We start from the raw sequence: 20,854 nt of genomic DNA, 5'->3' as shown, positions 1-20,854 counted from the left end.
ACTGGAATTAAAATAAATACACAATCCAACTTTTAAGTTAAGCTTTGATAACTTTTCTCACATAGATATATACTTAAAAAAACTTAATATCATTAATAGTAGGCAGTTTTCTCATTTTTGTTGATTCTATCTTGTCTGCAATCATACCCTGTAAAATAAAATTAAAAATATATAATTACAGTCCTCTTGGTAGGCTGTTGACTATTTTGAGTTAAAAAGCACTCTGTGCTGGCAGCAGAAACACAGAGGCAGCAGTCTAATTTCCTCTATTCCACTAGGTGCCTGCTTAATTGCAACCTTCCATTTACCAGCTCTCTGGCAGCATGCCATTTTTGCTTGTATATTTTTTCATTCAGTTTATCATTAATTTCTATTTCATCGAGTAACATATAATAGAGACTGCGCTGTTTGCTCTCTAGCTTGCACACACATTCAGTTGAGCCGTTTCTATATTTTGTAGAGTTGATTTTAACTCAGAGAAGAAATACATTTGTATAAAAATTTAGACTTTAAAAGGTTTTGTTAAGGTGTCACAGAATTATGAGAAATAACAGAAGAGTGTAAGAATCATTTTAGCTGTCAGATTGAAGAGTAAGATGATAGACTGAAAGGAATATGAATCGATGTTAGTGGAAGAGTTTTGCTGTCATACAATGTATTGTGTTAATTATTTTTAATGGAAGAAAAGATTCTCGGTACCAGTTTTCAAAACTGTTATCTTGTATATGTATGTAGATAATGTAATTCTTCAAACCATCCAATTATTTAATGAAGTCAATAAATCAAAAAATGAAAAATATTCACTAAATATACAATTATATGTTATTGTTGATATACATTTAATTGTATACATGTAAAATACATGGAGTTTCTTTTCAGGTGAGGCAGTTTTGTTATTTTTTTGGTGTTAAAATTGTATATAATACATTAGGTTTAATAGAATTAGAGATATTTGGTCTGGTTTACAGTAAATTTATTCAACTTAGATTGTAATCTACATGAAGCCAGAGAGTTTATCTAATTTATTTAGCAACATATTCTGAGACTATCACAAAGTAAATTCTTAATGGTATTGAGGTACATGAATATCAATATTTACGTGATTTTTTTCTTAAAGAGACATGCAGTTAAGATTTAACAATATTGTACTGTCTTTGTGAAGGTTGCGGTCAACTGTTATGAAAAGACAAACTCAGTAAGATAGTAGAGAAGCCAAGATGAAGACAATTCCATCTAGAACTTTAGAATACAAATGTTAGCTTTTGTCAGGTTAAAAAAAGATTCAATATAAATGTTGGTTTTGATTTTATATTTAGAAGGAAAAAAGATGACCAGGAGTTATGGGATGAATCAAATGGGAAGCTGAACAAAGGATTACTTCAGAGTGATGAAAATGTTTTATATCTTGATTGTGGTGGTGGTTACATTTCTGTATCCATTTGCCAAACTCAGAGCTGTATGCTTAAAATGGGTGTTATTTACTGTTTGTAAGTAATATTCTACTTCATATATCTATAATATGTTACTAATATGTTTACAAATAAAATTTTACTTGTTTATTACTGTTTGTAAGTAATTGATTTAAAAAATGTTCTCCAGGAGGAAAAATAAATAAAAAACTGAAAATAAAGGCAATAGTTGACATAGCATTTTTAAATAGGCTCTAGCCAGAAAAACATTCTAAAACATAACTAGAAGCCTGCTCTGGAAACAATTCGCCAACTTGGAACATGTTGACTAGAAAATCAATGACTGTCATTTTCATTTTATTTTTCACCTTTTCTGGCTACTAGCCACTGAATAACGAATGCAGAGAAAATATTAGAGGCCAGAAAGAATCATGAAATCTCCTTGAACTCTTAGATTATGATTAGACAGTAAATTAAAATGAGGATCCCTCATTTCTGAACAAGCATATTTTTATAATGACATCAAAATTTAAAAAAAAAAATAGTTTTTGCCCCTAATTTTCCTGTCATTGATCATTTTTATTCACTCAGCAACATTCCTGCCTCATTTGCTGGGACTAGCTTAACATTTGGCTATGCTTTGAGGGTCTGTGTCATGAAACCTTATCTGACTTCAAATTATGTGATCCTTTAAGTTTCTCCACGAGAATGCAAGCTCAGTCATGTAATCGCAGTGGTTAGCAATGAAACCATCATGTAATGTACTATAAATAATAACTCAGGGATAAATTAATCTCTCCATTGGATTTTCAGAACTTCCTTCAAGAAAGTAGCTCAGAGCAGACAGTTACGGGTTTTCGTGTGTGTGTGTGTGTGTGTGTGTGTGTGTGTGTGTGTGTGCGTGTTTACCACTATCTTCTACAGAAAAGTTTCTAATATGTTCTTATTTAACTCTTAGTTTCCAATATCTTATGTTTGAATGCCAATTCTATTTGTATTGATAATCTATGAGTCTGTTGTAATGATCATTTTTCATAGTTATTGGCTGTCCACTATGTTTTCAACACTCCTTCACATGTTTTGGGGGAATTTTCTCCCTTGTTTATAAATCCTCTCTTCTCAGAGAAAATGCCAGAAATTTTATTTCCCAGGCTCCCTTGCAATTAGGCCATGAACATGCGACCTAGTTTCTGCCAAATGGAAGCATCCATTCAGGAGTATGATTTGCAAGAATAGATATCATGTACTGTTACCTCATGTATCTAGGCATAAACCTGGGCACATACAGTAGAAACAGGATCTTGCTTTATCACCCAGACTGGGTTGCAGTGATGCAGTCATAGTTCACTGCAGCCTGGAATTTCTGGTCTCAAGTGATCCTCTCACCTTAGCCTTTTGAGTAGCTGGGATTACAGGTATGTGACACCATGCCTGGCAAATGTTTTTATTTTTATTTTTTTAGAGAAAGGGATTTGCTGTATTGCTCAGGCTAGTCTTGAATTCCTGGCCTCCAGTGATTATCCTTCCTTGGATTCCTGAAGTGCTGGGATTACAGTCTTGAGCCACTGCACCCAGCCTCCCAATGACTAATTAACAGAGAAGAGAAGAGGAAAGAGAGCTTGATTTGGTTTATAGATCACCCTTCATGTTATATAAAGAACATGAACCTCTGTATTGTGACGGTAGTACTCAGAGATGTTCCTAAAAGAACATGGGAAAGAATAATTATTTTAATGTGAAGAATGTTGAGCAACTTTCCCAATTGTTCTTTTGTCTTGGAAGGTGGAAATATCTGAAGTTCTGTTCCACAGTCATTCATGGATATTGATGAATAGTTTGGCTAGATTTACTGTAGTTTGGCATGGATTTACTTGCCAATGGAAGACTACTTACACTTTTGGGGAAGAGGTTTTTTGTTTTTGTTTTTGTTTTTTTTTGAGATGGAGTCTCACTCTGTTGCCCAGGCTGGAGCATAGTGGCCCAATCTCGGCTCACTGCAAGCTCCGCCTCCTGGGTTCAAGCTATTCTCCTGCCTCAGCCTCCCACGTAGCTGGGACTACAGGCACCCGCCACCATACCCAGCCAATTTTTTGTATTTTTAGTAGAGACGGGGTTTCACCATGTTAGCCAGGATGGTCTCAATCTCCTGACCTCGTGATCTGCCCACCTTGGCTTCCCAATGTGCTGGGATTATAGGCGTGAGCCACCACGCCCGGCCGGGGAAGAGGTATTTAGATAGATAACAAAATGTACCTACAGTGTGTAATTATTTTTTCCCATGTGACTTATCAACTGAAGATTGTCACTGGGAAGGAGATGAGCAATATTCTGATAGAAAAGGGTGATCCAGCTAATGAATGTCAGTAACCATGCCGATATTGAATGGAGTCATTCTTGCTTTTATTTGTTTTTGATTTTTTTTTGTTTTTGAGACATTCTCACTCTGTTGCTCAGGCTGGAATTCAGTGGTGTGATCACAACTCACTGCACCCTTGACCTCCTTGGGATTAAACAGTCCTTCTGCCTCAGCCTCCTGAGTAGCTGGGACAACAACTGCATGCCACCATGTCCAACAAATTTTTGTATTTTCTGTAGAGACAGGGTTTTGCCATGTTGCCCAGTGCTGATCTGGAACTCCTAAGCTCAAGTGATCCATCTGCCTTGGCTGCCCAAAATTCTGGGATTATAGGCATGAGCCACCGTGCCCAGGCTTGTTCTTGTTTTTGTGAGATTATGCACTGGATCAGCATGTCCTTCCCTTAGCACTATCTGACCAATTATTGGCTGTATTTGATGGCCAGTTCACCAGTAGCAAAAGTCTTAGAAGGTAAAACTCTTAACCTCTGATATTAATAGCATACCTGGGGGTGAGGTATGAACTAACCAAGAAGGGTTAAACAAATTACTTGGTGGTAGGTTGATGATACTAAACCTATTCTACCATGAATTAGACTGTGATTTGACCTCACTGGAATTAATTACAATTTTGGATTTGGAAATTTGGATTTCCCCTCCCTCTTTTCCAGAGACAATATCTATGGACTTATTAAAATGCCTTGTCTACAATTGTGGTGTCCCATATACCAATGCTTTTGACCACAGAAATGATTTTTACAGAAACAGAAGTCATGTATAGATATGTACTGTTTGGATTTAGAGATCTAGCTAGGCACTCAGTCACCCAAAAGCTGCTGGTCTTGATAAAAGTGTGTAAGATTATTGAACACATATTATGGCACCAACCTTATGAAGCTGGAATACCATCTTACAGAATAAGGCATAAGCTTCTTCCAAAAATAAGAAAACAAAGAGACTGAAAGCCAGAATTTCACGTGTCACTTTTACATCTTATGATCCCTTAACAAAAACTATGTTTCTATGACCTTTGGCTTCGTTGGCTTGGAAGACGTAGTGCCAGAGTGAAGAATGCTTCCAACATGACACCTAACTATATTTTTGTAGAACTAGGAGCTGAGACTATTACATAACCATTTCAAGCTTTTTGTGCCACTATATGAATAGGTCAAAAATGGAAGTCATGGTTTTGCTGGGGTGATTGACCCTAATTATCAAAGACAACAAGGGCTGACACATATAGTACAGAAATGAATATTTAAAATATAGGGGATACTCTGGCCTTCATAGTGCTATTATAGCTAGTAGTAAAATGAATGAAAGATCCGTGGATGCGTACACAGCAGGCAAGACCACCAATCCTTTTGTATTTAAGGAATAAAATTTCATTTACTGTGCCAGGTAAGAATTCTGAACAGCTGAAGAACTAGATGAGGAATAGTTGAGGAAAAAGAATTCTAGAATACATAATAGTGAAAGAAAATTATAACTTGAAATAATGAGCAGTTCCAGAAATGAGGAATATAGTATCTACTCACATTCCCTGTAGTCTCTTATACATATTCACACATTTCAAAATGTTTTTCCTCTCTCCCTTCCCCCTATTATTTTATATTTATATGTTCTTCTTTCACAATGTAGTCTATAAGTTAAAGAACATAAAGATGACATTATGATGGACTTAGAACAGTGATGTCTACCACCTAGATATCATAGTTTAGAATTGGATGCAGAAACTTATGAGGCTTTGGATTTGCCATCCTTTTAGAGGTAGGGGACTTGTATTTTCATTTCTATGAAGAATAGTTCCATTATGTTAAGCTGTGGCATTTTCTTATTGTTCAAAGTTTAAATATATTTTTTAAAAAAACTGGTGATGTTGGGAGGTCACAAAGCAGATAGTAGCAGATAGCAGGATATTTGGCATCTTTTGTGGCCATCAGCGTGTTGTGAACTATGTTGTGAATTATCAACGTTGTGAATCCCTTCTCTCTAAGACAGAAGTTCCTTTTCCCAGCTTCTCTTATAACTGAAATATAGATATTTAATATAAGCTCTACCTATCAGGCACATTGTTCAAGAATTCTGCTTGGAAGGCAGTGACACGGAGAAGGAGGCATTCATAGGCTCTTTCAGGCAATTTTGGCAGAGCTGGTCGAGAGATTGCAGTTTTGGGAGTATAAGCAGCAGAAACTGTAATGGCTGTGTCCAGGATGTGCCTCTAGTCTTTTCTTAGGAATTATCCCTCGCTCTGTAGCCTCTAAGCATGATCCCAGAGAATCTGTGGGCCACCCAATAATTAATAAATTCCTTTTCCTTTTCTACCTAACCTGTTGGAATGATTTTTCCCCATATGTGTCTATTTATTTACAGTATGCTCCCTGAACATAAATGAACTCAAAGAACAAATCATCTGAGAGAACACCTGATCTACATGTATACATACATGTGAGTATGTGCATGTTTGTCTATGAGCGTGTGTGTGTATGACGCAGGATTAATTCAGTTTTAATATTTCCTTGTTTTTAGAGCTTCTAGTCTGTAAGTTTTCACATTTTCATTTTATACTTATTTGGTGAAATATTTTCCAAGCATCCGAAAATAGAAAAAAAAAAATCGATTTTGAGATTCTCAGTGTCACCCAAGGAAAACTTTTGAAACAGTCTCACGGTATTTTTCTCTTTTCAAAAGAAAATTTCAAGGTATTTCTACTCGAAATTTCATTATCAAGAAAATATCCTCAATTTTACTAACTTATATAAAGAAGTATTTATCATATATATGACTTCCAGAACATTATTTCTAACTGTTTAAAATAGGCCAGGCACGGTAGCTCATACCTGTAATCCCAGCACTTTGTGAGGCTGAGGTGGGAGGATCGCATGAGGCCAGGAGTCCAAGACCAGCCTAGACAGTGTAGCAAGACTCATGGTCTATAAAAACTAAAGTAAAATAAAATAATTGTTAATAGTTTGAGGCCGAAATTTTTATTCTTTGTTCAGTAATCTGGAAAGTCCAAACACTTATTACTTTTTCTGTTATTTCTTTTCTTTTTTTGGAGGCAGAGTTTTGCTCTTGTTGCCCAGGCTGGAGTGCAATGGCACAATCTCGGCTCAACACCACCTCTGCCTCCCAGGTTCAAGCAATTCTCTTGCCTCAGCCGCCCGAGTAGCTGGGATTACAGGCACCCGCCACCAGCCCAGCTAATTTTTTGTATTTTTAGTAGAGACGGGGGTTCCTCCATGTTGGTCAGGCTGATCTCGAACTCCTGACCTCAGGTGATCCACCCGCCTCGGCCTCTCGAAGTGTTGGGATTACGGGCGTCAGCCACCACACCCGGCCAATTTTTTTTTTTTGTTTGTTTCTATAGTACATATACATTTTATGGAAGTAAATTTATATTTTAAAAAATACTCTTGTAAACATTTGTTATGATTTGTTTTCATTGTCAATGTCTGTTTTCACTGCTGACCAAGCCCAAATTACTCAGTGAATGAATTGTACACATTTTCAGTGAAGTTAGGAGTGTCTAAAACAGTTTTTAACTATTTAAGCCAGTAGATCATGACAAAGCCAATCTTGTCACTTGGTCAGCTTACTCAAATTAATAAACTGACCATTTTCCAGTGCAGTGCTTGTCTCTGAATGGCCAGGGCCTCATTCAGGGTATTTTTCCTTAGCTTCTGTCTGGCCCTTATACCTGAATTAGGAATCTGAGAGGCATAACATTTGGAGAGGTTTATAAGCTCAAGTTACTATTGTATTTCTCTTGCTGTTTAGGGTAGAATCTAGTCACAATTAAAGGAAAAAAGGAGAAGCTTCCCAAAATGTCCGCCCTTCACGCCTCTTGCTGTTCAGATATTTCTTCTGGGCTTTCCGTCCTGATTTCCTCTGGTTTTTGGTACTTTTATTTTTCATTCAAGCATTAGAAGAGGGAGTACTTAAAACAAATAGACCAAAGGAATTACGTCCTATGTGGTATAGATCCAAGAGCTCTGTTCTGATGTCTTCAGGGCACACAGAACAAAACAACTGGGCCTCTAAGGGCTTTGGGGAGGTGTAAGGAGTCTGGAAATAATCCAGCTATCTTCACCAGAGTTTGTGTGCAGTCCTGGAGTCGTCAGGGATTACGCATGAAAGAAAGAAATTCTCTCCTCTGCTCACTGGCCACGCAGCAGGCAAAGCACTAAATCTCCTGGTCCTTTCTACTTGTGGATTTTAATTGATGGGGCTAGTACACAGAGTAAAGCCATTTGGGCACAAATGACGGGGGTTGGCATTTAAACAAAAATGGCAATTTTAATTTTATCATCATCCAAATTAGAAAGGCAAAAAAAAAAAAATCAAAAAAGAAAAACCTCATTTTTTTTTCAAACGAAAAGTGAGTTTTTAAAACATTTGTTTTGCAGGAATTAAAACAAAATAATTAAAACAAAACTTGTCGATGTCATTTTAAAGTGGTTGGTTAATAAGCTTTGGCTCACGATTTCGATCTGGAATTTCCCTAGACTACCCTATATATGATAGAAGCTGAATTTTACGGTGGCATTTTATGTGCCTGGGCTACATTTTTAAGCCCAGTCCTGTTGTTTAGGGCCAGAAATGGACACAATTTAATTATGTTTATTATAGAAATCAAGTGCTTTTGGAAAGAGATTGTGAGCAGCTGCTTAATATTGTCTTTCTGTTAATATAGAGGGTCATTTCTCATGCCTTTTGAGGAAAAAGCAGTTCATGAGATTTCTAGTGGCTCTTTTCTACAGAAATACAGGTTGGCTGCCAGGATTTAGCAGCAAAAGAGATTTGCTGTTAATTGGTGGGGCTGGCTGTCTCTGACAGGTGTCAAATTAAGACATGTACTCCAGTAGAATTTCTAGGGTTGTGCAAAGAAGGCATCAGTAATCAAAATAGAAAAATAAAACTTTTTTTGTTAAACAATTTCCCAGCTAGTTTTTAATCTCATGTAGTTGAATTCAATATGAAGAAAGTTTTTGGAATGAGGATGACAAGGATTATTTCCACTTCCCTTAGAAGACTGTGTTCATCAATAGCTAACAAAATTAATTTTTTATTTAAAAAACAATCAGTTAAGATAATTGAGCAAATTTTAAGGTGAGATGATGGTTTTAATAATTGCATTTACAATGATAAGTAACTGAAATTCACAGTCTCTTGAAGCAGGCCGTTGCATATAGCATTTGATTCTTTCTACAATGATATAAAGAACCTATTAAATTTGGTGGAAAATAGCAATGGCATTTAGTCCTTAAGCTATTTTTTTATGTTTGGTAACGATATGAATAAAAACCAAGGATGAGACATTCTTACACTCTCATAATGGCTGGCTCTGTTTCTCCATCCACTATCCTAAATCTTAGGATCTCTTTTTCTTAGTGCTAAGAGAGTGACAGCCAACTGTATCTCAGGACTGTAGCAATGCTGAGTCAATAAATAAAAATATCCAGGTAGTTTCCTTATCCTTAAGTGAAGCTTATGAACATAAGTTATACTGAACTACTTTGAAAGTTGGAATACCATTGAGGAATTATTAAATGGAATAGAATTTGTACTATACCCACACTATGGGCAAAATACTCATTTAAAATATGCCTTAAGGAATATGCCTTGAGGAAATATACCCCAGTGGATTTCTAAAAGCATGCTGTGGTCTTATAGGTAGACTGTGCTTTCTGCATTAAGATTACATGGGGTGAGGTTATTTCTGTCTGTGTTCCATGAATACTTTGCTTTACATGATTTTAGAGAAACTAGTTTGAATTTCTTCATTCATTGATTTATCCTTCTGTTAAAAAAAAGCACTAATTTTAAAATTTATTGCAGAAAAAACACTTTTGGACTGAGCTATGTAAAATGACTCAGAAGTAAAACATATAAGTGTCAGATAGAATTTGCCACCAGTCTGCCTAAAAGACTGAAGTATTTGAGTATGGATTATATTTCATCTGGTTGGTAGCACTTTGTGAATCTGCATTTCAGGATGGCCTGTTTTCAGTTTCCAACTCAAATAAGAAGTATTATTGAATTAGTTGGTAATCAAAATATACAGTCTCACACCCTGGAAACTTGATTTGTGAAGAAATCTCTTTGAAATAAAAGAGGTTAGGCACGTATACTCTTTTATGGAAATGAAAATGCATAACATAAAATTTCAGTTCTTGAGACTTTTTGGATACCAAGTTAGCACTCAAACTCAAGACCTCAGAAGGATGTTGGTGCAGCAGGGTGAGAAAACTTGGACCCCTGATACCTGCAGTGCTGCTATCTCCACTCTGGACTGCCAGAGTGAAGTACAGTTTTTGTTTAAATACTGTAGGCCTGTTTGTTTGTTTTGTCATATAAAGTTGAATATAACACTAACTGATAGCATTTAATTAAGTAAATTGAGCTTGGTCAACTATATGTATTTCTCTCTTGCTCTTTTTCTCCTTTGCCTCCCTCCCACCCTTTCTTTTTCTCTCTTGTCTCCTTCCCCACTCCTCTCCTTTTGGATTGGTAAGTAATACAGACACATATGCATAATAAGGCCATAGGCATGAATATACCAAAATGTACTTCAAACAAAAGGAAATAAAGCTTGATTTTAAGTACCAGGCTCTGTGTTCACATTTACTTTCTCTACTCCACAGATATTTTAACAATACTTATCATTTATATGTATAATCCCCCAGTCCTTTTTTTTTAATCAAGACTACAATGATGGTGAATGAAATAGTATGGGAAAACAAAACTTGACACAGACTGGACATCAAAAAATGCTATTTGCTCTTTCTCTTTCCTTTAAGGAATGAGACAATGATATAATTTACATACGAATTTGGAGTACTTTTCAGGTTTTGAAAATTGTGTTATTCTTTCACATGTTTTAAAATAAAGTAGCTGATAGTAACACCTACTTGTGCTATGGAATACTATTTGGAAAAGGGAGGGCAATTAAATTTATATCCTACAGCTGCAAATTCATTGGCCTCAAATGGAGATAAAACTCAAATTAGCTGATGTCTTTTCAAATATAGTAAAATTTATATCCTCAAGAATTTTATTTATTATTTTTTTGAGATGGAATTTCGCTCTGTCACCCAGGCTGGAGTGCAGTGGCAAGATCTCGGCTCACTGCAACCTCTGCCTCCTGGGTTCAAGCGATTCTCCTGCCTCAGCCTCCCGAGTAGCTGGCATTACAGGCGTGTGCCACCATGCCCAGCTAATTTTTTTGTATTTTTAGTAGAGACAGGGTTTCACCATGTTGGTCAGGCTGGTCTCAAACTCCTGACCTTGTGATCCACCCGCCTCAGCCTCACGAAGTGCTTGGATTACAGGTGTGAGCCACTGCGCCTGGCCTTTTTTTTTTTTTAAATGGATGAGAGGTTTTTAATGTTGCCCATGTTGGCCTTGAACACGTAGCCTCACCTCCTTATGCGCCAGGACAACTGGCCTGAGCCACCGCAGCTCCTATCCTCGAGAATTTTATAGTCTTTGATTACGTAAACCTTTATCAGCCAATAGAAAGACTAGTATTTCATATACATAGTTTCCAGTATTCTACATATGGAATAACAATTCTTGTCTTACTATATATGAAGAAATTGGTGGCTTTCTTTACGTGGCTGTATTATCTGCTTTCACACCTTAAAGAGAAAGCCATCACCTGAACCATTTACTTTTGACTTTCTTGAACTGCCGCGTGGGAATGCATTTAAAACAATTTGAACTTTATACACGATGAGCATGATCAAATTTTAGTCCTGTCCTATATTTCCAAAAAATGTGGCTTACTTTCATAAATTACTTTTACATATGTTTCTGACCCTCTGTTATGGTTATATAAAAAGGCAAAATGCATGGAAATAGTACCAGACAGTCATCCTGTTTTAATACAATTTTCAGTATAATTATATGTGCTATAAAGTTTCAAACAACATTTGAATCAACAGGCAAATTTTGGGGGTGCTTAAATTGAACTGAACTTCTGAACTTCAAAGTTTGCTTTTCAGTGGTTAAAAGATTGTTTTAGGGAAAGTGAATACCCTCCGTCAGGTCGAGAGTTATTTATAATTTTTTTTTTTACAGTCTAGCCTGCTACATTTGACCTCTATGTACCTTTTCCACTTAGCTTGCTAATGAGAAATGGAAGCATTGATTTCAGAAAATGACAGGTATTTTTTCCTAAGGTGGTGAATGCATATTTTGAATTGTGTCCTGTTATATCCAAATTGAGAAACGATAAATTGCTAGATGTGAAAAAATGTTTATAATTCATACTAAATTAAGCTTATGGCCAGATGACGTCAACTCTCACTATAAAAGATGATGTTTTCCATTTAATAACAACTTTTATATAGATTTTATAACGCTCTCCCACTTAAAAAATGCACATGTGATCCCAACAACTCCGTGAAATTTCTTATTAATGTCATTTTATTGGAAATGAAGGAGTCTTAGAGGTTTAAGGACAAGCTGAACATCTGGTTAGTTTTTGAACTGAGATTGTTATAGTGGGTGGTTATTCAGACAGTAACAGGGCAGGAGAGGCCCACACACTCCACCAGGGAAGTCAGGCAACCATCAGGTGATGGTCAGGCAGTTGTCACACTGCCTCTCTAAAATAATAATAGGTTGCAGCCAGCACCAGGGAAAGGCAGTCTCCCTGTAGATAGGACACACCTGAAACTAGTGATCAGCAGCTTCCTGATAAGATCTCAGGAGTTGGGTAAATGAGCTCAAGCATGCACACTAAGAGGCAAAATGGCAGAGTTTAACTAGTATATGATCTGCCAGGGGCATTTGACCGGTAAGGGAAGACGCCTCAGATGAGCATGCATGCAACTCCAGTAAACACACTGCACATGCTCACCTATCAAATGCTAGCAGGCCACTGTGCATGCGGGTAGCTCACCCTAAGGGAAGAATCAAGGGAAATGGGACACACACCAGAAGTATGCCAACATATATAATCTCAAGTCAAAGTCCAAACCTCACACTTGACCTCCAAGATGTCCGCTTGGCCCTCTTCCAAATGTACTTTACTTTCTTTTCATTCCTGCTTTAAAACTTTTTAATAAGCTTTACAGGTCTGCTCTAAAACTTGCCTTAGTCTCTTCTTCTGCCTTTTGCCCCTCAGTCAAATTCTTTCTTCTGAGGAGGCAAGAATTGAGGTCGCTGCAGACCTGTACTGATTTGCCACCGGTAACTCGGGTAACTTCCACGGCTAACAAGATCTTCTGATTTTTGGTCTGTTATTCATTGTGTGCCACAACTACTTCTAATCTCATATGAGAAGCCTTTTTCAAGAGACAGAAGAAAATGAAATGAATAATATAGAAACAGCAAAATTTAATCTGTGATGTATCAGGTGGCAAGTTTAAGCTAAGCCACATGTAAATGAAAGTTATGGGGGAAGAGAAAATCCCCTCAGAGAGGAAGTGTTTCCAAAGAGACAAACGGTGTGGTTCCAGTTCCCTATCTTCCAGCTCCATCCTGTAACCCACCTGAACTGTCAGGTTCCCCTCTACAGATTTTTGGAAAGAGATTAAAAAAAAGAAAGAAAACATAAAAAATGATGAAATGATGTTCTCAAGTGATAAATAGAAAAGTCATTTTATTTTATTTTATTTATTTTGAGAGAGAGTCTTGCTCTGTCACCCAGGCTGGAGTGCAGTGGCACAATCTTGGCTCACTGCAACTCCCGCCTCCCGGGCTCAAGTGATTCTTGTGCCTCAGCCTCCCAAGTAGCTGGGATTACCGGCGCCTGCCACCACACCCAGCTAATTTTTGTATTTTTAGTAGAGATGGGGTTTCACCATGTTGGCCAGGCTGGTCTCAAACTCCTGACTTCAAGTGATCCGCCTGCCTCGGCCTCCCAAAGTGCTGGGATTATAGGCGTGAGCCACTGTGCCCAGCCAGAAAAGGCATTTTAAATTTTGTTCCAGTTCTTAGAAGATGGAAAATAACTCTATTTCCTGCCAATATCTCTGCACACACACAAAAATGAAAAGCTCGAAAATATTTGAATTATTTAAGCTGAATCTAAAGAATAACCATTCAAATTCTGACATAGATCTATTTAGTATACTATTATTAATTACTGACATTGTTTGAAAAGTGTCTCTCTGGACTGGGCACGGTGGCTCATGCCTGTAATCCCAGCACTTTGGGAGGCCGAGGCCGGGAGATCATCTGAGGTCAGGAGTTTGAGATCAGCCTGGCCAACATGGTGAAACCCTATCTCTACTAAAAATATAAAAATTAGCTGGGCCTAGTGGCATGCTCCTGTAATCCCAGCTACTTGGGAGGCTGAGGCACAAGAATCACTTGAGCCTGGGAGGCGGAGGTTGCAGTGAGCCAAGATTGCTCCACTGGGTGACAGAGCGAGACTCTCTCTCAAAATAAATAAAATAAAATGACTTTTCTATTTATCACTTGAGAACATCATTTTTTGTGTTTTCATTTTTTTTAAATCTCTTTCCAAAAAACTATAGAGGGAACATGACAGTTCAGGTGGGTTACAGGATGGAGCTGGAAGATAGGGAACTAGAACCACACCGTTTGTCTCTTTGGAAACACTTCCTCTCTGAGGGACTTTTCTCTTCCCCCATAACTTTCATTTACATGTGGCTTAGCTTAAACTTGCCACCTGGTACATCACAGATTAAATTTTGCTGTTTCTATATGGAATTGCTTGAACCCGGGAGGTGGAGGTTGCAGTGAGCTGAGATGGTGCCACTGCACTCCAGCCTGGGTGACAGAATGAGACTGGCTCAAAAAAAAAAGAAAAAGAAAAAAGAAAGAAAGAAAGAAAGAAAGAAAAGAAAAAAAACAAAAATGTCTGTCTGGCTGAATTCAACCATTTCAAAGAGTCTGAATACTAAGCTCAGGCATCTATTTCCTCTATTTCCTCTTTTCTGAGGATTCTGCTGCAATTACAGAAAAACCTTAAAAACAATACAGAAGTAATATTGTCATTAGAAATCAAGAGGAGGAGCCAAGATGGCCGAATAGGAACAGCTCCAGTCTACAGCTCCCAGCGTGAGCGACGCAGAAGATGGGTGATTTCTGCATTTCCATCTGAGGTACTGGGTTCATCTCACTAGGGAGTGCCAGACAGTGGGTGCAGGTCAGTGGGTGCACGCACCGTGGGTGAGCTGAAGAAGGGTGAGGCATTGCCTCACTCGGGAAGCACAAGGGGTCAGGGAGTTCCCTTTCCTAGTCAAAGAAAGGGGTGACAGACGGCACCTGGAAAATCGGGTCACTCCCACCCGAACACTGCGCTTTTCCAACGGGCTTAAAAAACGGTGCACCAGGAGATTGTATCCCGCACCTGGCTCAGAGGGTCCTATGCCCATGGAGTCTTGCTGATTGCTAGCACAGCAGTCTGAGATCAAACTGCAAGGCAGCAGTGAGGCTGGGGGAGGGGTGCCCGCCATTGCCCAGGCTTGCTTAGGTAAACAAAGCAGCTGGGAAGCTCGAACTGAGTGGAGCCCACCACAGCTCAAGGAGGCCTGCCTGCCTCTGTAGGCTCCACCTCTGGGGGCAGGGCACAGATAAACAAAAAGATAGCAGTAACCTCTGCAGACTTAAATGTCCCTGTCTGACAGCTTTGAAGAGAGCAGTGGTTCTCCCAGCATGCAGCTGGAGATCTGAGAACCGGCAGACTGCCTCCTCAAGTGGGTCCCTGACCCCTGACCCTCGAGCAGCCTAACTGGGAGGAACCCCCCAGCAGGGGCAGACTGACACCTCACGCGGCCGGCCGGGTACTCCAACAGACCTGCAGCTGAGGGTCCTGTCTGTTAGAAGGAAAACTAACAAACAGAAAGGACATCCACACCAAAAACCCATCTGTACATCACCATCATCAAAGACCAAAAGTAGATAAAACCACAAAGATGGGGAAAAAACAGAGCAGAAAAACTGGAAACTCTAAAAAGCAGAGCACCTCTACTCCTCCAAAGGAACGCAGTTCCACACCAGCAATGGATCAAAGCTGGACAGAGAATGACTTTGATGAGCTGAGAGAAGAAGGCTTCAGACAATCAAATTACTCCGAGCTACGGGAGGATATTCAAACCAAAGGCAAAGAAGCTGAAAACTTTGAAAAAAATTTAGAAGAATGTATAACTAGAATAACCGATACAGAGAAGTGCTTAAAGGAGCTGATGGAGCTGAAAACCAAGGCTCAAGAACTATGTGAAGAATGCAGAAACCTCAGGAGCCGATGAGATCAAATGGAAGAAAGCGTATCAGCGATGGAAGATGAATGAATGAAATGAAGCGAGAAGGGAAGTTTAGAGAAAAAAGAATAAAACGAAACCAGCAAAGCCTCCAAGAAATATGGGACTATGTGAAAAGACCAAATCTACGTCTGATTGGTGTACCTGAAAGTGACGGGGAGAATGGAACCAAGTTGGAAAACACTCTGCAAGATATTATCCAGGAGAACTTCCCCAATCTAGCAAGGCAGGCCAACATTCAGATTCAGGAAATACAGAGAACGCCACAAAGATACTCCTCGAGAAGAGCAACTCCAAGACACATAATTGTCAGATTCACCAAAGTTGAAATGAAGGAAAAAATGTTAAGGGCAGCCAGAGAGAAAGGTCGGGTTACCCTCAAAGGGAAGCCCATCAGACTAACAGCGGATCTCTCGGCAGAAACTCTACAAGCCAGAAGAGAGTGGGGGCCAATATTCAACATTCTTAAAGAAAAGAATTTTCAACCCAGAATTTCATATCCAGCCAAACTAAGCTTCATAAGTGAAGGAGAAATAAAATCCTTTACAGACAAGCAAATGCTGAGAGATTTTGTCACCACCAGGCCTGCCCTAAAAGAGCTCCTGAAGGAAGCACTAAACATGGAAAGGCACAACCGGTACCAGCCGCTGCAAAATCATGCCAAAATGTAAAGACCATCGAGACTAGGAAGAGACTGCATCAACTAACGAGCAAAATCACCAGCTAACATCATAATGACAGGATCAAATTCACACATAACAATATTAACTTTAAATGTAAATGGACTAAATGCTCCAATTAAAAGACACAGACTGGCAAATTGGATAAAGAGTCAAGACCCATCAGTGTGCTGTATTCAGGAAACCCATCTCACGTGCAGAGACAAACATAGGCTCAAAATAAAAGGATGGAGGAAGATCTACCAAGCAAATGGAAAACAAAAAAAGGCAGGGGTTGCAATCCTAGTCTCTGATAAAACAGACTTTAAACCAACAAAGATCAAAAGAGACAAAGAAGGCCATTACATAATGATAAAGGGATCAATTCAACAAGAAGAGCTAACTATCCTAAATATATATGCACCCAATACAAGAGCACCCAGATTCATAAAGCAAGTTCTGAGTGACCTACACAGAGACTTAGACTCCCACACATTAATAATGGGAGACTTTAACACCCCACTGTCAACATTAGACAGATCAATGAGACAGAAAGTCAACAAGGATACCCAGGAATTGAACTCAGCTCTGCACCAAGTGGACCTAATAGACATCTACAGAACTCTCCACCCCAAATCAACAGAATATACATTTTTTTCAGCACCACACCACACCTATTCCAAAATTGACCACATACTTGGAAGTAAAGCTCTCCTCAGTAAATGTAAAAGAACAGAAATTATAACAAACTATCTCTCAGATCACAGTGCAATCAAGCTAGAACTCAGGATTAAGAATCTCACTCAAAACTGCTCAACTACATGGAAACTGAACAACCTGCTCCTGAATGACTACTGGGTACATAACAAAATGAAGGCAGAAATAAAGATGTTCTTTGAAACCAACGAGAACCAAGACACAACATACCAGAATCTCTGGGATGCATTCAAAGCAGTGTGTAGAGGGAAATTTATAGCACTAAATGCCCACAAGAGAAAGCAGGAAATATCCAAAATTGACACCCTAACATCACAATTAAAAGAACTAGAAAAGCAAGAGCAAACACATTCAAAAGCTAGCAGAAGGCAAGAAATAACTAAAATCAGGGAACAAGTGAAGGAAATAGAGACACAAAAAACCCTTCAAAAAATTGATGAATCCAGGACCTGGTTTTTTGAAAGGATCAACAAAATTGATAGACTGCTAGCAAGATTAATAAAGGAAAAAAGAGAAGAATCAAATAGATGCAATAAAAAATGATGAAGGGGATATCACCACCGATCCCACAGAAATACAAACTACCATCAGAGAATACTACAAACACCTCTACGCAAATAAACTAGAAAATCTAGAAGAAATGGATAAATTCCTCGATACATACACTCTGCCAAGACTAAACCAGGAAGAAGTTGAATCTCTGAATAGACCAATAACAGGAGCTGAAATTGTGGCAACAATCAATAGCTACCAACCAAAAAAAGTCCAGGACCAGATGGATTCACAGTCGAATTCTACCAGAGGTACAAGGAGGAACTGGTACCATTCCTTCTGAAACTATTCCAATCAATAGAAAAAAAGGAAATCCTCCCTAACTCATTTTATGAGGCCAGCATCATCCTGATACCAAAGCCAGGCAGAGACACAACCAAAAAAGAGAATTTTAGACCAATATCCCTGATGAACATTGATGCAAAAATCCTCAATAAAATACTGGCAAACCGAATCCAGCAGCACATCAAAAAGCTTATCCACCATGACCAAGTGGGCTTCATCCCTGGGATGCAAGGCTGGTTCAATATATGCAAATCAATAAATGTAATCCAGCATATAAACAGAACCAAAGACAAAAACCACATGATTATCTCAATAGATGCAGAAAAGGCCTTTGACAAAATTCAACAACCCTTCATGCTAAAAACTCTCAATAAATTAGGTATTGATGGGACGTATCTCAAAATAATAAGAGCTATCTATGACAAACCCACAGCCAATATCATACTGAATGGGCAAAAACTGGAAGCATTCCCTTTGGAAACTGGCACAAGACAGGGATGCCCTCTCTCACCACTCCTATTCAACATAGTGTTGGAAGTTCTGGCCAGGGCAATTAGGCAGGAGAAGGAAATAAAGGGTATTCAATTAGGAAAAGAGGAAGTCAAATTGTCCCTGTTTGCAGACGACATGATTGTATATCTAGAAAACCCCATCGTCTCAGCCCAAAATCTCCTTAAGCTGATAAGCAACTTCAGCAAAGTCTCAGGATACAAAATCAATGTACAAAAATCACAAGCATTCTTATATACCAATAACACACAGACAGCCAAATCATGAGTGAATTCCCATTCACAATTGCTTCAAAGAGAATAAAATACCTAGGAATCCAACTTACAAGGGATGTGAAGGACCTCTTCAAGGAGAACTACAAACCACTGCTCAAGGAAATAAAAGAGGATACAAACAAATGGAAGAACATTCCATGCTCATGGGTAGGAAAAATCAATATCGTGAAAATGGCCATACTGCCCAAGGTAATTTATAGATTCGATGCCATCCCCATCAAGCTACCAATGACTTTCTTCACAGAATTGGAAAAAACTACTTCAAAGTTCATATGGAACCAAAAAAGAGTCCGCATTGCCAAGTCAATCCTAAGCCAAAAGAACAAAGCTGGAGGCATCACACTACCTGACTTCAAACTATACTACAAGGCTACAGTAACCAAAGCATCATGGTACTGGTACCAAAACAGTGATATAGATCAATGGAACAGAACAGAGCCCTCAGAAATAACGCCACATATCTACAACTATCTGATCTTTGACAAACCTGAGAAAAACAAGCAATGGGGAAAGGATTCCCTATTTAATAAATGGTGCTGGGAAAACTGGCTAGCCATATGTAGAAAGCTGAAACTGGATCCCTTCCTTACACCTTACACAAAAATCAATTCAAGATGGATTAAAGACTTAAACGTTAGACCTAAAACCATAAAAACCCTAGAAGAAAACCTAGGCATTACCATTCAGGACATAGGCATGGGCAAGGACTTCATGTCTAAAACACCAAAAGCAACGGCAACAAAAGCCAAAATTGACAAATGGGATCTAATTAAACTCAAGAGCTTCTGCACAGCAAAAGAAACTACCATCAGAGTGAACAGGCAACCTACAAAATGGGAGAAAATTTTCGCAACCTACTCATCTGACAAAGAGCGAATATCCAGAATCTACAATGAACTCAAACAAATTTACAAGAAAAAGACAAACAACACCATCAAAAAGTGGGCAAAGGACATGAACAGACATTTCTCAAAAGAAGACATTTACGCAGCCAAAAAACACGTGAAAAAGTGCTCACCATCACTGGCCATCAGAGAAATGCAAATCAAAACCACAATGAGATACCATCTCACACCAGTTAGAATGGCAATCATTAAAAAGTCAGAAAACAACAGGTGCTGGAGAGGATGTGGAGAAATAGGAACACTTTGACACTGTTGGTGGGACCGTAAACTAGTTCAACCCTTGTGGAAGTCAGTGTGGCGATTCCTCAGGGATCTAGAACTAGAAATTCCATTTGACCCAGCCATCCCATTACTGGGTACATACCCAAAGGACTATAAATCATGCTGCTATAAAGACACATGCACACGTATGTTTATTGCGGCATTATTCACAATAGCAAAGACTTGGAACCAACCCAAATGTCCAACAATGATAGACTGGATTAAGAAAATGTGGCCCATATACACCATGGAATACTATGCAGCCATAAAAAATGATGCGTTCATGTCCTTTGTAGGGACATGGATGAAATTGGAAATCATCATTCTCCGTAAACTATTGTAAGAACAAAAAAACCAAACACCGCATATTCTCACTCATAGGTGGGAACTGAACAATGAGAATACATGGACACAGGAAGGGGATCATCACACTCTGGGGACTGTTGTAGGGTGGGGGGAGGGGTGAGGGATAGCATTGGGAGATATATCTAATGCTAGATGACCAGTTAGTGGGTGCAGTGCACCAGCATGGCACATGTATACATATGTAACTAACCTGCACATTCCGCACATGTACCCTAAAACCTAAAGTATAGTAATAATATATTAAAAAAATAAATAAAAAAGAAAAAAAAAAGAAATGTCACCATACATGTCTAAAGACAATGTTTTTTCAGGAGTGTT

General features: G+C 38.6%; 1 long non-coding RNA gene across 1 annotated transcript in view; it reads left to right on the top strand.

The window, feature by feature from the left end:
* LOC129035599 (uncharacterized) overlaps positions 1-20,854 on the top strand; it is a 61,849-nt gene that overhangs the window by 26,193 nt on the left and 14,802 nt on the right. Inside the window, exon 2 of the long non-coding RNA XR_008502246.1 lies at positions 6,138-6,212. This is a non-coding gene — a long non-coding RNA (uncharacterized LOC129035599). The remainder of the gene's footprint in view (positions 1-6,137; positions 6,213-20,854) is intronic.

The sequence above is a fragment of the Pongo pygmaeus genome, chromosome 3 (genome assembly GCF_028885625.2).
Source record: "Pongo pygmaeus isolate AG05252 chromosome 3, NHGRI_mPonPyg2-v2.0_pri, whole genome shotgun sequence".
In the NCBI taxonomy this organism is placed as follows: Eukaryota; Metazoa; Chordata; class Mammalia; order Primates; family Hominidae; genus Pongo; species Pongo pygmaeus.
Note: the sequence above shows the minus strand (reverse complement) of the source record. Positions and strands in the feature narration are given on the sequence as shown.